Source organism: Camelina sativa, chromosome 11, assembly GCF_000633955.1.
Source record: "Camelina sativa cultivar DH55 chromosome 11, Cs, whole genome shotgun sequence".
Classification (NCBI taxonomy): Eukaryota; Viridiplantae; Streptophyta; class Magnoliopsida; order Brassicales; family Brassicaceae; genus Camelina; species Camelina sativa.
The window spans coordinates 18,066,352-18,083,137 of NC_025695.1; the positions used below are offsets into that span (position 1 = coordinate 18,066,352).

Below are 16,786 nucleotides of genomic sequence, written 5' to 3' on the forward strand. Positions count from 1 at the left end.
TTTTTTTATTAACAATACCGCTAGTAGTTTTTTCACCAATCAAATATTATTTTATATCACTTATTTTCTATAAACCGCACTTGTCCCTCAAATATTTTTCTCCTGCACAAACCACAGTTAAACCGTACCGCACAATAAAACCGCTTTACCCGCACAAAAAAATACGCTGTTACCAGTGGACCGTTTTTGTTTTTAAAAACTAGTTACGCATGGTTTGTGAATTTTATGCATTTTTGAAAGCGGTCTAGTGCATTATTCACTGGACAAATCCGCACATAGAATTTTTTTTATTTTTTGAAAAACGCAAATTTCACTTTTTGTTGTGATTGGTGAATGTGGTACGGTTTTGACAAATCAAAACTGGAAAACGCTTTTTATATGTCTCCATTCACTACCTAAGAATCGCAGTTATACTGTACAGCTGCCTATAACTGATTATTTCTTTATGAAAACAAAAACAAAGATAAGAGGTGAAGATAGTACTGTGTAGTCAAGGAACCCACATTTTCAGAGTAGAGTGGTGGTGAGTCAAAGTAAAAAAAAAAAAAAAAAAGAGGATGCAGAACGAGATGTTGTCACTGGTCTATGGCTTCTTCTAGTCCCAAGTAAATTACCCCCTCTCTGCAAATTTCTTACCCTAAGACCATGAATGGGGACTTAAATAAGCGAAACATATTTTCAAAAAATGAAATCCGCAATAACTATAGCAATCAACCAAATTATATTAGTTTACGGTTTTTGTAAATACAAAAAGGAAATCCGCTTTTTTTTTGTTATCTATGGATAAATGGATAATACACTATATGCTATATAACTCTATATATGGTGCGGGACACCTGAAAATCTGTTTTTCATGACTAATTGATTAATAATAATTTTATAATTATATAATAAATAATCATAACTATAAATAACCAAATAAATAATAATAAATTCATATATGTCATAAATAGCAAAAAATATTAATAAATAAATAGTGTTTTTAGTTATGCATAAAAATATATATATAAAAACTTGAACTCTTAGTTTAAATAATTATTATTTATTAAATATTTTTTTCATTAACACAAAATAGACAATAAACTACAATTATATTAATTATTTATATATTTACTAATTTATTCTTGAAACTATTATTATAATGTAGAAATATATGTGTGATTTTATTGTGAACCGCAATTACTATTTTTCACTAATCAAATATCATTTTGTACTGTTTATTTTGTATTAACCTCATTTATCCCGGAAATATATTTTTCTTCCATAAACCGCAGTTGAACCGTATCCGCACTACTAAATTATTTGTCCCGCACAACCAAATACGTAGTCACCATTTGAATCCTTAGAATTTATAGTTAATTTTGAAACATAATTCTATTTTTGGAACTTTAGAAGGTAATGTGTTAAATTTGAAAACAAAACTTATTATTCTGGTGCTGTTGTGAGATTTGCCAAAAAAATATTGGGAACTTTAATTATCTAAATTTATTTAAACTACAAGATTAATTTCTTATATACATGCATAACTGAAGACATTTTGACAATAAATTATTTCTTAAAATCTAAATTTGTTTACCTTTTTTTTGTTATCACAAAAAAACAAAGTGTCTGATTGGAAAACCGCTAGGTAATTATATGAGTGAATGAGGAGGGTAGGTGAACTCTCTGATTTATTATTTGCATATGTTGAATGTGAGCCCTCAGAATCTCATATATTCCCACCAAGAAACCGAGTCAATTGAGTCATTCTCTATGTATTTATTTATTTATTTTTTAAGTAAGATGGAGCATTTAAAATATATCCTATTAATCATACTATTGACCTTTTGAAAGATGGACAAAAAATTGGCTTTGATGGCTTCATGTTAACATAGAGTGAGTGAGGTCAAAAACGCAAAAGTACGTTCCATAATGGAGTCGAAAAAATGTAAGTGTTACAAATACAAATATAATATACACTTTTCTTAAGCTGGCATTATATAGTATTTTTTTTTAATGATAATGCTTTCACAAACTCAGATAATCAGAAAAGAAAAATAATTAGAGGGATAAATAAAATATTGGTGAGAAAAAAAAAGGGAAAGAATATTAGGGTAATATCATATGGTCCAATACTAATATTTATTTGCCTAGTTGATACCGTCGTCATGAGTCATGAGCATAGTGCTCGTCGAACCTTGACGTATTCTTGGATAAAGTTCGATTCTAGCATCGGTCCTAACTTGTGTGAATTTAAAATTAATACTATTGTTTTGTGTTGCCAAATAAATAAATGTTTTCTTCAGTTTAGTGTTTCAGATGTCTAGGTACATTTGCAAGACGGCCATTCAATTAATCACTTTGATCTATAAAAAGCCCATTCTCACACTTCATCTTCCACTTCAAAATTCAATTTTTTTTTTTTTTTTTTGTTTTTTTTTTTTTTTTTTAAAAGATTCTCCTCCATTAGAGTAAAAAGCTTAAAGCTTCGCTGTTTTGTGTTTTGATTCTCTCCTTCAATGTCTTCCATGTCTACCGTCTTCCCCAAATCAACCTCTTTCATCTCTCAACCACTCACCAAACCCCACAAATCCGATTCAATCACCACATCAGTTTCATTCCCTTCGAATTCGAGAAACCGCAGCCTAAGAAGGTCACGCGTACGAGCTGCGCTAATCGAGCCAGATGGTGGGAAGCTCGTGGATCTTGTCGTGCCGGAGCCGCGACGGCGAGAGAAGAAACACGAAGCGGCGGGTTTGGCGAGAGTGAGATTGACGGAGATTGATCTACAGTGGATGCACGTATTGAGTGAAGGTTGGGCAAGTCCGCTTCGAGGGTTCATGAGGGAATCTGAGTTCCTCCAAACCCTTCATTTCAATTTGCTCAATCTCGATGATTGATCCGTCGTTAAAATGTCTGTGCCTATTGTTCTTGCTATTGATGATGACCAGAAAGCTCTGATTGGTCAATCGAAACGAGTCTCTCTTGTTGATTCTGATGATAACCCTATCGCTATTCTCAACGAGTAAGTCTCAAATTCAATGGCTTTTAAAAGTTTCCATAGCATTTGAGGAATTAAGTTTGGATTTTTTTTGGGTAGTTATGTTGGTCACTGAGTAGTAATGTGTCTGTGTTTTGTTTTCAGTATTGAGATTTATAAACATCCGAAAGAAGAACGGATAGCGAGAACTTGGGGTACCACTGCCCCGGGTTTGCCTTATGTAGAAGAGGCGATAACCAATGCTGGGAACTGGCTCATTGGTGGTGATCTTGCGGTTTTGGAACCTGTTAAGTACAATGATGGGCTTGACCGTTTCAGGCTTTCTCCGTTGGAACTGCGTGGTGAGCTAGAGAAACGTGGCGCTGATGCTGTCTTTGCGTTCCAGCTTAGGAACCCGGTTCATAACGGACATGCTCTTCTCATGACTGATACTCGTAGGAGACTTCTTGAGATGGGTTACAAAAACCCTATTCTTTTGCTGCATCCGTTGGGAGGTTTTACAAAAGCGGATGATGTTCCTCTCAGCTGGCGAATGAAACAGCACGAGAAGGTAAATAATGGAAGCAATGTCTTTTTTGGTGTGTGTTGTTCCTAGTTCTTTATAGGAGATGCTAAAATGGTTTTTCATTAGGTGCTTGAGGACGGTGTTCTTGATCCAGAGACGACTGTGGTGTCTATATTCCCATCTCCAATGCTTTATGCTGGTCCAACCGAAGTGCAGTGGCACGCAAAGGCTAGGATCAATGCTGGTGCTAACTTCTACATTGTGGGTAGAGATCCGGCTGGAATGGGTCACCCCATGGAGAAACGTGACCTGTATGATGCTGATCACGGGAAGAAAGTACTAAGCATGGCTCCTGGACTCGAACGACTCAACATTCTTCCTTTCAGGGTATATATATTTATTAACCACCACATACTCAAACCTTGGTATCTCCTTCTAAGATTTAGTCTTTTTGAGTTCTGGTTTCAAATGGTTTAGGTTGCTGCCTACGATAAGACACAAGCCAAGATGGCTTTCTTTGATCCCTCGAGAGCTCAGGATTTCTTGTTCATTTCTGGCACTAAGGTACAGCTTCTCAGACCAATTGGGACATATTATTATATAAAGTTGGGTTTTCAAACTTAGTCATTAACATGATCATGACACGTGTCAAGTATACTGATGAGATGTTGACACGTGTCAAAAAAATTATTATTTTTCAAAACAGCTAATTAAGAAAATAACATTAAATATACATAAAATTTACATCTTTATATCTTAAAAAATTCCTAAATCAAAAAGAAAAATTAACAAAACTAATCTATTTTCCATTGTACACTGATTATATTATATATTTTTCTTAATTAGATTTTGGCATGTATAAACAGAAAAATAATTTATTAAGCATGTGTATTATTATTAATCAGTAAATAGTGAATAATGAATTTAAAAAGAATAACATTAGTTATGTTAAAAAAATTATTATTTTTGAAACGTAGTAGGATAGTATTAATAGCATTATAAGTTTAGAAGATTAGTCAGTGCTTGATGTTTCTGGTCAAAATTTAGAGTTTTCTCTTTTGAATAATGTTGATGATTCTGGTATTGAAACAAGAGCTGCTTGATCGAGTTCGAGTAATTGAGAAGCGATTTTCAACAAAACTAATCTATTTTTCATTGTACACTAATTATATTATATATTTTTTTTAATTAGATTTTGGCATGTATAAACAGAAAAATATTTCATTAAGCATGTATATTAGTATTAATCAATTAATAGTGAATAATGAATTTAAAAAGAATAACATAAGTTATGTTAAAAGAATTATTATTTTTGAAACGTAATACGATAGTATTAGTAGCATTATAAGTTTAGAAGATTAGTCGGTGCTTAATGTTTCTGGTCAAAATTTAGAGTTTTCTCTTCTGAATAATATTGATGATTCTCGTATATTAGTATTAATATTGAATAATGAATTATTATTTTAAAAATAAATAATAATGAATTATTATTTCTGGTCATGTATATTAGTATTAATCAATAAATAGTGAATAATGAATTTAAAAAGAATAACATAAGTTATGTTAAAAGAATTATTATTTTTGAAACGTAATACGATAGTATTAGTAGCATTATAAGTTTAGAAGATTAGTCGGTGCTTAATGTTTCTGGTCAAAATTTAGAGTTTTCTCTTCTGAATAATATTGATGATTCTCGTATTGAAACAAAAGTTGTTTGATCGAGTTCGAGTAATTGAGAAGCGATTTTCAAATTTGGAAAATGGGAATGGTAAACCATTTTAAAATTGGTTTCAAACCGGATTTATGTGGTATTCTATTGGATTTGGTTTGTAAATCGTTTAACCCCAGTTATATGGAGAAATATATGAGAACTTGTGCTTGATGTTTCTGGTCAAAATTTAGAGTTTTCTCTTTTGAATAATGTTGATGATTATGGTATTGAAACAAGAGCTGCTTGATCGAGTTCGAGTAATATAGAAGCGATTTTTAACAAAACTAATCTATTTTCCATTGTATACTAATTATATTATATATTTTTCTTAATTAGATTTTGGCATGTATAAACAGAAAAATAATTCATTAAGCATGTATATTATTATTAATCAATAAATAGTGAATAATGAAATTAAAAAGAATAACATAAGTTATGTTAAAAGAATTATTATTTTTGAAACGTAATACGATAGTATTAGTAGCATTATAAGTTTAGAAGATTAGTCGGTGCTTAATGTTTCTAGTCAAAATTTAGAATTTTCTCTTCTGAATAATGTTGATGATTCTGGTATTGAAACAAGAGCTGCTTGATCGAGTTCCAGTAATTGAGAAGCGATTTTCAAATTTGGGAAGTTGGAATGGTAAACCGTTTTAAAATTGGTTTCGAACCGGATTTATGTGGTGTTTTATTGGATTTGGTTTGTAAATCGTTTAACCCCAGTTATATGGAGAAATATATGAGAACTTTTGATTCATATAGAAATAAGTTGAGAATTTACGATTCGAGAATATTTGAGACAAGATCATAGTTTTAAGTAGTTTTAGTACAATTCGATACTTCTGAGGAGTAAATAGGTCGTCGATGCTTAACGTGATTATGACATATGTCATGTTTTGGATTGTTTATAAAGTTTCTATTTTGTATATTTGAATTATCTAAGACTTATATATACCATCGTGATTATAATTTTTAAATTTTTATTTTTATTATGTTATATTAACTTTTTTTCAGTTTCTCAACTTTTATTAGGTTGGTCATAAAATCATTGTAATAGAGTAGATAATTTTCACCAGTTGTTTATTCAAAATATCTTTGGAGTAAAAAAAATTCATGGTTAAAGTAATTATGTCACAAAACAATTTTAGTAATTATAAGAACGATAATTATGCCAAAGTGAAAGTAAAGCAACATAAAATTTGTTTAATTAGTTCAGAAAATATTTTCTAGGTGGTGATAAAGAGTATACTTTAACAATAAAATAATTTTGGATGTAAGAACATATTTTTAATAGTAAAACATAAGAGTAAAATTATACATGTTTACTAATTAGATGTTGCTTTGATGAACTCTTTGCATATAAAATATTTTGTGAATAAGTTGTGTAACGTTTTTAAAATTTGACAATAATAATATTCGTAATGATGAGTAGTTGAGATATAATTTAGCTTTAAATTATTGTAATAATTATTATAATATATTAAAAATATATAAATATAAATAAGTGTATGAAGGTAAATACATATATGATTTTTTCTCTAACTAAAATTAATTATATTTTTAATTCAGAAAATAAAATTTCTTTATATATATATATATATATTTTTTTTTACGATTTAAGATGTATTTTCTTCAATAATTTTAAAACTCGCACATCGTGCGGGCGTTGATCTAGTGTTATATAATCTAAGCAGAGTACTCAGTTCCTGATGAAAGCTTTATTTGGTGTTGTTTTCTTAGATGAGAGCATTGGCAAAGAACAGAGAAAACCCTCCTGATGGATTTATGTGCCCTGGAGGCTGGAAAGTGCTTGTGGATTACTATGACAGTTTGACTCTAACCGGAAATACTAGACTCCCAGAAAAGATTCCGGTTTAAGACAGACTAAACACATTCTTTGTTTTGTTTTGTTTTAGTAAAGTAATAACATTATAGTTTCTTTAAGATCTTTTAACATAATCATTAGTCATGGTAATAAGATCTGGAAAAGCTTATATGAACAATGATGTTGAAATTTTGAGATATACCGATTTTAGATATCTTATTATAAGCAAGCTTTATATAAGTTAAGAGTTGCGTACATAAGGTGTTCATGTTTTAAAATCGAAAAATGGCCAGCAGAATTGCTCATAGTTTAAAACCAATGATCAGAGAGATTTCAGAGGCAGTAGTGAATCTAGCCAAATTATAACAGGAGGCAAACCTTACTTTGTAGTTTGTATAATAAGATATTTCATTAAGTGTGAGTTATATTATTAATATTATAGTACATATAAATTAAGAAAAAAACAAATCAAAGCGTAAAAAACAATATGAATCTAACTTTCAATCCTTCATCGTTCTTCAATCTAACACTATGACTTCATTTTAAATTCTTTTGGTTAGAGTCACGATGTTACCTTCGCCATTCCTTCCCCTCTTATTCCGTGAATGACTCACAACCTCTGACGTTTGCTCGGTCTTCACTTCCACATGCTTATCTACTCGGTAGACAAGATCAGTTTTAGCCTCATTTACATCAACGCACACAATGGAGTCGTCATCGATTTCTTCTCGCACAATCATCATTGACATCTCTGTGACCACTTTCCTCTCTAGCCATCTCCTAATGGGCCTAGCACCATACACCTACAATAATAATCATACAATATTAAGTGATACAACAACAAATGTAAAAAACCTCAAGCACAACATACTTTTTAAGTGGATAAGGAAAAGGACATTTACCGAGTCGTAACTGGCTGCTAAAACGTAGTCTAATGCATCATTTCTGACAGACATAGATACACCTTTCTCAGCAAGCCGATTAGCAACGCTCTTCATTTGGAGTTGAACGATTTTTCTCAAATGCTCGTGGGACATAGGATCAAACATCACTATCTCATCCAATCTGTTTAACAGCTCTGGCCTGAAATAGTTTTTGATCTCCTTCATTGCGCCGTCTCGAGCCTCTTGCATTGCCACTTCCATGCGAATCCGTTAGGTGCTCAGCCCCAAGGTTAGAAGTCATTATGATAATAGTGTTTTTAAAATCGACTGTCCTCCCATGCGAATCCGTTAATCTCCCATCGTCTAGCACTTGAAGTAGCGTGTTGAATACGGTAACATTGGCCTTTTGAACTTCATCAAATAGCACAACACAGAAAGGTCGTCTCCTCACGGGTTCAGTTAGTTGTCCACCTTCGTTATAACCAATGTACCTAGAAAAGAAAGTGTACTATCATGTGAGTTTCCATTATACCATTAATTACAAAACACGTAAAAAGAGACTTTGAGTTAAGCACTATGTACCCAGGTGGTGCCCCTATAAGTTTATTAACAGAGTATTTGTCATGATACTCCGACATATCAAGCCTAACTAGTAGGTTTTCATCGTCAAAGAGTTGCTCAGCAAGAGCCTTAGCCAGCTCAGTTTTGCCAACACCAGTTGGACCGAGGAAGAGAAAAGAACCAGACGGTTGTTGTGGCCTTCCTAGCCCAACCCTCGACCTTAAAATTGCCGCAGCCACAACTTTCACGGCTTCGTCTTGTCCAACAACTCTCTCGTGCAACCTATCTGCAAGAGAAAGTAGTCTCTTCTTCTCGTTCTGGTCAAGTCTAGTCACCGGAATCCCAGTCCATCGGCTCACTACCTCTGCAATATTATCTGGCCCAACAGTTTCCGTAAGCATCACGTTATCTTTAGCATTCTCTTCTAATTTCGCTATGGCGGATACTACTTCCTCAATTGCACCATATCTTAGATCAGCAGCTTTAGGAAGGTCATATCGTCTCTCAGCCTCTTGTAGAGCAATCATGAGCTCATCTCGTCTCTGTTTAAGCCTCCGAGTTTCATTAATTACCATTTTCTCTTTTTTGTATTTTATTGTAAGAGGCTCAAGCTTGTCCCTCAAGTCATCAAGCTCTTTCCGCACCTGCAGAATAACGTACAAATCAAAGAAGCTCGTATATAAACTCTAACAACAGTCACAATGCAGTCTTCTTATATATATATAGATATAGATAAAAACATGTTTTGAATGTGATTTTCACCTCGGCTAGACGAGCTTCGCTAGCTTTGTCGTTCTCCTTTTCGAGAGCATGAACTTCTATCTCTAGTTGCATCCCTTTTCTTTCAAGGTTATCAATTTCTTCTGGTTGACTATCAAGCTGGACTCTTACATGTGCACAAGACTCATCAACCAAATCAATTGCCTTATCCGGTAAATGTCGACCTAAGCATATACAGAACAGAACACATGTCAGCCAAAATAAAAGAATCATCATACAACAACTACATATTAAAATATAAAGATTGCGAAACAGACCAGTGATGTAGCGCGCAGACAACTGAGCAGCAACAACAAGAGCTCTGTCTTGGATACGAACACCATGGAGTCCTTCATATTTTTCTTTAAGCCCTCGAAGAATACTGATAGTTTCAGGGACACTAGGCTCAGCTACAAACACTTGCTGGAACCTTCTCTCGAATGCAGCATCTTTCTCAACGTGTTTTCGGTATTCCTCAAGTGTAGTAGCTCCAATGCAACGAAGCTGACCTCTTGCTAACATAGGTTTAAGCAAATTAGAAGCATCTGTGGAACCATTAAGAGCCATGTGGATCTCATCGATAAAGAGAACAACTTTTCCCTGAGCGTCCTCAACTTCTTTCAAGACAGACTTCAATCTTTCTTCGAATTGTCCGCGGAGTGTTGTTCCAGCAACCAATGCACCCATGTCCAAGGCAATGAGCTTTACATCAGTAAGATTGATAGGCACGTCTCCTTTCAAAATCCTCTGAGCCAAACCTTCAACAACAGCAGTTTTGCCAACCCCTGGCTCACCAATTAGCACCGGGTTGTTCTTGGTTCTCCTTGAGAGAATCCCAACAACTCTTCTAATCTCCTTATCTCGGCCAATCACAGGATCAAGCTTACCTGCTTGCCCAACCAAATCTGTCCCATAAGTCTTCAAAGCCTTGAGGATTACTTCCCCACGAAGCTTCTCCACCTCAGACTTGACCTTCTCTGGCACAAAACCAGCGTTTTGCAACAAATCCCTGATTTGAGAATCTGCAAGAAGACTAATCACCAAATCCTCTTCTCCCGCATTGGTCTCCCCGGTCTTCTTCTGCGCACGAGTTAAGACCGTAACAAGACTTGGATTATTTTGAGGATTGGTTGGAGCTGGTATGGTAGAATTCTTTACTCTCCGCTGGGCTGTGTTAGGACCTGGATTTTGGGGAATGGCTCCGTTTGGTACTGGTGGAGGAGAAGCCTGTTTTGGGAGGTTGTTCAAGGCTTGGTTGATCACTTTCACAGCTGACTGAGCCGAGGTATCGCATCCACCTGCACTCGTGATTGCTCGATAGAAAACACAAGTCCGGTCATCAACCAAAGTAGCGAGATGCAGAGGTGTTACTTGGACATGCGACAATCTTACGGCAAGCGCCTGAACTTTTCCAAGTATAACCTGGACCTTGGGGTTAAATTTCGTAGCATTCATCATCGATCGTTGTCTTCCTCTCTAAACCAGTGCAAGAGAGACAAATAAAACCAAAACCTGATCACTATAATCAAACAAAAACAATAGAAATAAACCCTAAACCTTAACAGACCCTTTTAGAAACCAGAGATAAACCCTAAACTAATTTTGATCTCTCACTTTACCCACAGCGTAAGCAAGCATCGCGTTGTTGAATATAATTTATACAAGAAACTTGAATCATGTTACCTTATCTGTCGAAGATTTTGTGGATTCTGATTTCTTATTTTTTTATGAAGCTCTGAGAGTATCCAAATCGAATTTGGCTAGAGGGGTTATTGGTTCTATGATTTTAATGGATTTGTAAATCTAGACAAAAGTCGTGTTATTCAATTATTAAAATACTTATCAAAATGATGTGTTATTATTTCTATGATTTACAAATACTTGTTAAAATCATATATTATTTATTTAATGATTTGTTTTTGGATTTCAAAATCTACATTATGTTTTAAATGAATTTGAATGGATTTGAAAGTGTAAAATAAAAAGATTCAAATCCAAAGATAAAATATGTTATTTCAAAATCCATGTGTTTTGATATCTAGAATTTACAATTCTATATGGATTTAAAAGTCACATCTCCAATAACAACCCCTTAATAACTTGAATAAGAAACCCTAAATCCAATGTAAATATTATTTATTTTCTGAAAGAAATATAGGTTATTTTCTGAAAGAAATATAGGAAATAAAACTTTCTTCTAAAAAGAAAATAACCAAACTCCCGCTGAGTCGCTGAAACTATTAACTATATATATACTTTTAATTCCTTCTGAAAACTACTCTCCTTTCCTTAGCAATTAATAATTCTTGCGATTCTTCACATCAAATTCTTTTTGGAAATTTATTTCGTTTGTTTTGAACTGATTTACATAAAATATGATTAATTCGTGAATTTATTTAAAGAAACGAGGAAAATAAAAGTTACAAGAAACATAAAATAGATTTCCATATAATATGATTAATTGTTGTTACATATATATTAATCAAATATATATAACAAATATTAATCAATTTACAGGAAACAACTTTACATATCTTATTATATAAACTTTGGTTTTTTTAAAAAAAAGAAAAAGATTACCTTTATTCTTAAAAATGGAAAATAGATTAAGGATATACAATTAATTCATAGAATATTTAATAGTAAATTATTATTCTTAAAAGAAAACGGATTACAAAGACTCATCTCTATCCAACAACTAAATTATCTAATATTTTCTCACCTAACAACTTTGTTATATTGGTAAAGTTATTATTTTTTTCTTATGGGGTTTTATTATTCTTATTATGATATTTCATATTATAAAGTAAAAATACACAAAAATTGTATAAACGATCCCATATTTTCAACATTTTTATTATGAGACCAAGCTAATTTATATATGTGTGTGTTTATGTAACTCAATCATATGATAACGTATTATGCATATATATATATATATTACTTTTTTAACATACGACAACGATATATATAAAAATATCTTAGCCAATGTTGGTTTTTTAAAAAATTTAGTGGTTTTTTTAAAGAATTAATTTTTGTTAATTTCAAATATTACAATTCTTATTATGATATAGACTAATATGCATAGATTGTGTTTAATATAAGTTTGTAACTATTTATGATAAAATATGTAAAAATTAAAATATAGTTTATTATGATGGAGCAAATAGTTAAATTGTATTAGAAATAGATATAGCGAAATTCAAATTCGTTTTTAAAAAATCATTAAAATATATAAATAATCACTTATATTTGAATTATTATCGATTTATTTATTTTTTTTACCCGCATATTAATACTGGCCTTATCTAGTATAATATATATATATTTGTGAATTTATTTCGTCTGTTGGGATTAATTTAAATAAAAAGCCAGATTATAATAGAAGAATTGCACAAATCTATCACCTAAGATACAAGCATGCACTATATAGAAGCCAATCCTTAGAAGTAAAGTAGAGATTAACCTATTGAGATAGTTCAGTATAGGATTCAAAGGTTAATCATCCTAATATTTATTCTTCCATTAAGAAAAACAAAAAATCTTTTATTTGATTTTAAACGTTACGTTCAGGTGAAAAAAATTGCATATTAATGGGTCAATAATAATGGGCCTTTATAGCCCATTAACTTGTAAACAACCAAATTATTGAAGTCTTAAGAGTTGAGAGCGTCTTGTCTCGGCTCGTCTCTCTTCTCTCTCTGTCTCTCTCGCCTCGCTTTGTTATTGATTCTTCAAAATCAGTCTCACTCTCTCTGTTGCTCGATTCTCGTTTGTTTCCTACCTTCGGAATCTAAAACAAAGGTAAGGGTTCTTTACTCTTCCGATTTTCTCAACTATTTTCTCAAGACATTTTCAGTTCTATAGGGTCTTGGACATTGTAGGTTGCTAGAGAAAATGTAGAAAAAAATTGATCGTCTGAGTACTTAGTCGTAAATTGCAAAATCAAAGCTGTTGTGGGTCTTTTCATTTCTTGTAAATTTGTTAGCTTTTGATGGAATTATTGTTGATTCTCCCTTGGGTACTTGCCTGCACAGTGTTTGTTTAAATGCCTGACTGAAGTTTATTTTATAGTCAAAGCTCACTTTTTTTTTTTAATCATTCTGTTAGTCTTGTTATAGGTATAATGTGATATCGGTTTCTGATTTTATGCTCTGAGTACTGTTGATAGGTGGAATTGGTATGTTGCTAGTGCATTTTTATTGTAATCCAGATTCTTAAATAAAGACAGAACATTTGATCGTAGGTTGCTGATGATGATTCGTAAACATAGAAGTTCGTTTCAGAGAAGAACCTAGAAAGTCTCTGTCTACTATCTTTTCTTTCTGTTCTGATTTTGTCAAGAGTCTTTCTCTGTTCTTTCCTTTGAGAAAAATGTTATGTGATGATAGGTATATGCAGCATGTTCCTTATGTAACTGTTTGACAATTGTTTTTTTGGTTTGGTTTTGAAGGTTGAAACATGTTTCTCAAAGTCCAGTTACCGTGGAACGTGATGATTCCAGCTGAAAACATGGACGCAAAAGGGCTGATTCTAAAGAGGGCTATACTAGTCCAGTTACTAGACGCATTTGCTTCAAAGAAAGCAACCAAGGAGCTTGGCTACTACGTGGCAGTCACAACTCTGGACAAGATTGGAGAAGGCAAAATCAGGGAGCACACGGGTGAAGTTCTGTTCCCGGTGATGTTCAGCGGAATGACTTTCAAGATCTTTAAAGGAGAGATAATTCACGGTGTGGTGCACAAGGTGTTGAAGCACGGTGTGTTCATGAGGTGTGGTCCTATCGAGAATGTTTACCTCTCATACACGAAGATGCCGGATTACAAGTACATCCCAGGAGAGAACCCGATCTTCATGAATGATAAGATGTCTAGGATCCAGGTTGAGGCTACAGTGAGGGTCGTGGTGCTTGGGACCAAGTGGATGGAGGCAGAGAGAGAGAGTTTCAGGCGTTGGCTAGCTTGGAAGGTGACTATCTTGGACCAATCTTTGAAGAGTGATCTGCTATCATTTCTTCATGTGGTGTGTGGGGTTTTTGGGCAATCTCTTATGTCTATATAACTTAATCTTTAGTTAATGTGTGTTGGTTACTCTCTCAACTCGTACCAAAATATGAAAACCTACCTTGTGATCTTTGTGAATGTAATGATCTTCTCCACCTGCATGTGAAATATTATTGCTAGTGTTTTTTATTTTTCTCTTTCGTGATCGAGGTCAAACTGGATTGATAAGAAATATGCTATCTAACCGAAGTTAACCGAACCAATCTCAGGGCACAGATTTGTATTATATTAACCGACTTTTGTTTTGTCTTTTTACCGACTTTTCCTCATTGTGTTTCATCTGTACCGTGGATTACTTAACATGAGAATAAATAACAACCGTAGGATCTTTCCTAAATCAACTAGGATTATGGGGTTTGCTCTCTCTTTATATATCGTGACAAATAACATCATCTAATTCATCAACTCTCGTTGATCCTCATTGTCAAGTCAACCCTCGTTGATCTATATATAATCAACTCTCGTTGTGATCTTCGTTGCCAACTCTCGTTGATCTTCATGTCAACCCTCGTTGATCTCCATTATCAACCCTCGTTGATCAATATCTAATCAACTCTCGTTGTTGATCTTCGTTGTCAACTCGCGTTGTTGATCTCCATGATCAACCCTCGTTGATTAACAACCAGAAGTCGATGTTCTTCTTGTTAGGGTTTGGCTTATCTTCTATGTCTAGGAGTATTATATTTTTCCTTACATGCGAGACTAGGGTTTCTCTGTTTCGTTGTTACTCTGTTTCTAAATATCTCGAGTCTTCTGCTTATACATATATATCTTGTAAACTTGACTCGATCTGTTTCGTATTCTTGTAGGGATCAATATATATGAACGTGCTGGGACAAACGCAACATCTGATATCAACTCTCGTCGATGCTTTAACGATCAATCCTTGATCTCATCATCAATATTCGTTGATGCTTTAACGATCAACTGATCTCGTTGATCTCATCATCAACACTCGTTGATCCTAATCAACTATCGTTGATGCTTTAACGATCAAGTACTCTTCTTGATCTCATCATCAACACCTCGTTGATCCTAATCACCTCTCGTTGATGCTCTCACGATCAAGTACTCTTCTTGATCTCATCATCAACACCTCGTTGATCCTAATCAACTCTCGTTGATGCTCTCACGATCAAGTACTCTTCTTGATCTCATCATCAACACCTCGTTGATCCTAATCAATTCTCGTTGATGCTCTAATATCATCAGCTCTCGTTGACCCTCTCACCATTAACCCTTGTTGATAAAAGAAGCAAGGTTCTTGCATTGGGTGGGGTTGTTTTTGACTTTTGCCATGACAGGTGCGCTTGCTTGGCAAGTCGAAGACCCTAAATAATAAGCGAGCCTACGGGTATATAAGTGGAGCATCTGATCAACTCTCGTTGGCCCTCTCACCATCAACTCTCGTTGGCCCTATAACCATCAACTCTGTTGATTCTAATCAACGTCCCTCGTTGAGTTTTTAAAAAGAAGGAACTTGAATCTATCTCCATAGATTTACTTTCTTGTTTGGGCTTCCAAACTGAAAAAGAAGGGGATGCATACGACCTTTGCCATGACAGGTGCGCTTCCTTGGCAGGTCTAGAAACCCTATAAAAGAAAAGAAAAAAAAGATTCAAAGTTTGGTTTCTTGGATCGCACGGTATTGGTAATATTCATTCTTTTCCTGGATCTCCCTCTCCCTATACTGTGTGTCTCTCTTATTTTCCTGCCTTTTTTTCCTTCTCCAGCTACATAATTGCATAGATATAGCGCTAGTTCGTGTCAGAATCATGGATCAATTTTTATGGAGAGAATGTTTACCTCTCATCTCTCATACATGAAGATGCTGGAATATGATCTTTGTGAATGAGAAGATGTCTAGGATCAGGTTGTGGTGATTGGAACGAAGTGGATGTAGTAGCGTACCAAATTCAATTTCCATTGATTCATGGAAAAACATCGTTTGGATTTTAAAATTTCAACATATTGTTTTTTTGGTCATATCGTCATATGCTTGTGTTTGTAATACTCAAATGATTTCTATGATTACTTTTTCTGGCTAGCTACCAAATTTCAAACAGACCAGATTAGGCGCCATTAAAGACATATATACCCGAGTACATAGTTTTATAAAAAGGACATAAAACTTCAATTACAATATGCATAGTCTATAATATATAACCAGAAGTCATCAACAAGAACTATCTGTAACCAAGTTAACGAAACCAATCTCTGTATATTCGTGGTTTATACATTACATATATATAATTAAGAATATTAGAAAAATATATAAGAAGTTGATTGGTCTTTGTATCTTGTATCTTCCAAGTGGAGCGATGCTGGGTATCTAATTGAACTAATCAAAATGCTGGCTATAATTTTAGTTTTAGCCTACTACTTATTTTCTCATATATCTCAGATAACTAATTAAGTGTTTTTGATGATTCTCCCTTGGTTAACTTACATGCTTGCGCACTGTTTGTTTAAATGCCTGACAGAATTTTTTTTTTAAT

General features: G+C 33.6%; 1 long non-coding RNA gene and 3 pseudogenes across 1 annotated transcript; 3 read left to right on the forward strand and 1 right to left on the reverse strand.

Moving 5' to 3' along the window:
* Window positions 2,309-7,235, forward strand: LOC104723720 (annotated as a pseudogene).
* Window positions 7,545-10,680, reverse strand: LOC104728091 (annotated as a pseudogene).
* LOC104723721 lies at window positions 12,873-14,413 on the forward strand (annotated as a pseudogene).
* LOC104723722 lies at window positions 14,712-16,276 on the forward strand. Its single transcript, XR_757407.1, has 3 exons — window positions 14,712-14,937; window positions 15,098-15,939; window positions 16,022-16,276. It is a non-coding gene; the product is annotated as an uncharacterized LOC104723722 (long non-coding RNA).